We start from the raw sequence: 3,867 nt of genomic DNA on the forward strand, positions 1-3,867 counted from the left end.
AGTATACTGTATTGGTGTTTTTCTTTCTGGCTTACTTCACTCTGTATAATAGGCTCCAGTTTCATCCACCTCATTAGAACTGATTCAAATGTATTCTTTTTAATGGCTGAGTAATGATGGAGGGGTTAATCAAATAATTTTTATCATTTTATTTTAACTTATATATTGACTTTTTAGTTAGAACTACCATTTGTATTATTTGGTCGTGGTTATCCTAGGGATTAATTACCACACTCTACTTATACTAAATAGTGTGTTAATTAATATAAAATTAGGAATCTTATAAGTGTAAAATTCCATTTGACTATCTCCTCTTTTGTACTATTTTAATTATTTTTTACTTGTACTATAAATGTTTCACAAACCTCAGTCAGTTGTATTATAAAGGAAATGAAAGAAGAAAGAAATTGTCTTTTATATTTATGTATATATTTCCCATTTCTTGTTCTCTTCTCCCCTGCAATAGATTCAATTTTCATCAGGTGTTATTTCCCTCTGGCCTGAAGGACGTTCTTTAGAGTTTCTTGAAAGAACAGACCTGATGATAACTAATTCTGTCAGCTTTCATTTATCTGAAAACATCTATATGTTGCTTTTATTTTAGAAGAATATTTTCACTGGATATAGAACCATAGATGATAGAGGTATACATATATTATTTCACTACTTTAAAAATGTCATTCTACTGTCCTCAGTCCTCCAATGTTTCTGGTGAGAAAACAGCCACCATTCACATCATTATTCCTGTGTATGGAATGTGTCTTGGTTCTCTGACCACTTTCAAAATTTAAACTTATGTTGGCTTTTCCAAAACTTTGACTATGACGTACCTAAAGTTTGGTTCTCTTTGATTTATCCTGTTTAGAGTGTTCTGAGCTTCCTATCTGTAAATTTATATTTTTCACTCAATTTGGGTCATTAGTTTTTCAAACATTTTCTTCCCCTTCTATGTCTTTTCCTTTTTTGGAATTCATACTAGACATATATTGGATCACTCAATATTATCCCAGAGGCCATTGAAGATGTGGTATTTTCCCGTCTTTGCTTTCCTTCTCATCTTCAGATTAGTTAATTTTTATTGACTTGTCTTCTCGTTACTGACTTTATTCTGCATCATCCAATATGTTGTTAAGCCAATTTGGTAATTTTTCTTTTTTTTTTTCGTTTCAGAAACTGTACTTTTCAAATCTAAAATTTCTTTTTTGAATAGATTTTCTTTCTTTACTGAGATTTCTCATGTTCACTCTTTATAACCATCATTTCCTTTGGGTCATTAAACATGTTTATAAAATCAAGTTTAAAGTCTTCATATGCTAATTTTTATACCTGATTCATGTTGGGGTATTTTCCCCCTTGATTAAAAGTCACATTCTTCTGCTTTGCATATTTATAGCTTTTATCTCATATCAAGTATTATGTTCCATTGTAAAATACTGTAATCTATTTTCTTCACTGGAAGATCATTGATTTTTGTTCTAGAAGTGAGTTAAATTACTGGATGATCACCTAGAACTTGTGGATGCTTATTGTTATGATTTGCTAGGGTAGGTAGTTGAAAAACCCTGGGAGTTTATCAAAATCTTAATTTGAAAGAACTCAGACTCGAAACTCTTTTCTGCTTTGAGAAGCATCTAATATCTCTACTCACTTTTTCATCCTTTCAGCTACTACTTTCTAAGTGAGTTTCTTGGAGTCTCCCTCATACTTACATATTCTAGAAGTCAGCCAAGTATTTGAATAGAGTTCATCTTCATATTATTGTGTCTCCTTGTCTAGGAATTCCTCTTAAAGTGTGTCCTCCCAAATTTTCAGCCACTCTGGCATCCTTGAACACCAACTTTTAATTTCTCAAGCCAGTAGTATTCTGACTTTCTGCTTAAGTCTAGGTGTTCTATATTATGCAGACAGCAGAGAGACTTGTGTAAAAAAAAGGAGGGGGGTCATATAAATGTGAATATCTCCGGTGCATATGAGTGTCTTCTCTTAAGGGTTAAATCCTGTCTCTTTGCTTCTAGTTACTATTCAATGCCTTCAAATTATATTCACACAAACATACACACATGTATGTGTTACAGTTGTTACTATGCAAAGGCCAGTCCAATTATCTGCAACAACTGAGATTACTCTTCTAACACCCTTGTATGGCTCTCATTACACCTAGAATTGTAACCAGAATTCTAGATGTGGCATTCAGTATCCTACATAATCTGCCCCTGTCTATTTCTTCCACTCCATCTTACCTGCTGTTTTATTTTATTTCAGATATTGTATTCCACTGTAAAATAAAACCAGATCCTCTGTGTTGAATTAAATCATAAGTAGATTATTAGTTTCATTAAAAGATTCTTGGAAGAGATAAGATTTAGGTCATAGGCATTGTACTTTAGAGTTACGTTTGGTAAGGGCTGTGTTTCAAACACTCAAGACACATTAAAAATAAGTCTGGCTTGAAAAGAAAAGTGAAAATGTTAGTCTCAGACCTGCCCAACCCTTTCCGACCCCATAGACCATAGCCCACCAGGCTCCTCTGTCCATGGGATTCTCCAGGCAAGAATATTGGAGTGAGTAGCCATTCTCTTTTCCAGGGGATCTTCCTGACCCAGGGATGAAACCAGGGTCCCTTGCAATGCATGCAGATTCTTGACCAACTGAACCATGAGGGAAGCCCAAAGTCTGGCTTAAGAAGCTAATAAAAGGATATTGGTTTTCTATTGGAGGTCACTATTTTGATTATGGTTGACTTGTTTTCAATCTACATAGTTGTGAATATTCTGTTATAGATTTCACAGTTTAAGTCATTTAAGACAGAGCTGACAGATTTCAGGGAAAAAATGGTGAAATATTTTCCATTCCAACTACCTCTAAAAAGTAACACAGTTAGCATCACAGCTGAGACTTTTTTCGAGTCTCTCAGGATATATCACACATCTGGTTCAGTGGAAAAAATCTAGATTTCCTGATAACTCTAATTAATTTCCATTCATTTATTCATTCAACAAATATTTCTCATACTGCTACTGTATGGTAGGCATATACTAGGCATTGGAAATCCAAAAACTGAATGAGATCAATACAGCCTTCTATCCTCATGGAGCTTGATAGCGGATTTCTCACAGTTATCTAGATTTACATATTCTATATACCATTTGTAAGTTGGAAAAGTAGACAACCAGGCACGTAGGAGTGTTACACAAAATACACAAAATAGCTCTGGATGAGGACCTGAGGGGATTTCCTGTAAAATAAAGCCTATGGGCCTTATGATGTGACGTTTAAACACCCTGACTCTTATTTTTCTCTCGCTGCAGATGCTCTGTTTTTATGGTATATCACCACCATTTTGTAAGAAGCAGTCAGTTTGTCACATTCATGAACAAAAATTTTACTTCCTTTAAAGGATGTTTTCAGTGAGTATGCTTCTGTTGATTTTCAGTGACCCGCCCCCACTAGGTGCTTCCTTCTCCGAAGGCAGAAGCTGAAGCAGAGCGCAGAGGAACTGAAGTAGCATGCTGTCCAGGGATTAAGCAACTGAGTGGTTTGGAAATAGTAGCTTCCTTGAGCTTCCTAGCTTGAGTCAAAATAATGAGTCCAAGAGATTTGGGATGAGAAGTTTCTTGGCCCTGATAATATTTTAGTCAGACATAAAATACACCTCATTCTAATTAATTCCCACTGTCCTTCAAAATTAACATCACAATGATATCAAATAACAAAAAGAAAGTGTTGGCAACCAACTGGACGTAGCAACTAAGTTAAACAAGGCTCTAGACTACCTAATGTTCTGCATAAACTCCCCCTGAAGGGCCCTAAGCAGTTAGCAGCCTCCAGAGCAGGCGTGCTTGCCAAAGAGCTGTGTGAGATGCCAAG

Source organism: Bubalus bubalis, chromosome 10 (genome assembly GCF_019923935.1).
Source record: "Bubalus bubalis isolate 160015118507 breed Murrah chromosome 10, NDDB_SH_1, whole genome shotgun sequence".
In the NCBI taxonomy this organism is placed as follows: Eukaryota; Metazoa; Chordata; class Mammalia; order Artiodactyla; family Bovidae; genus Bubalus; species Bubalus bubalis.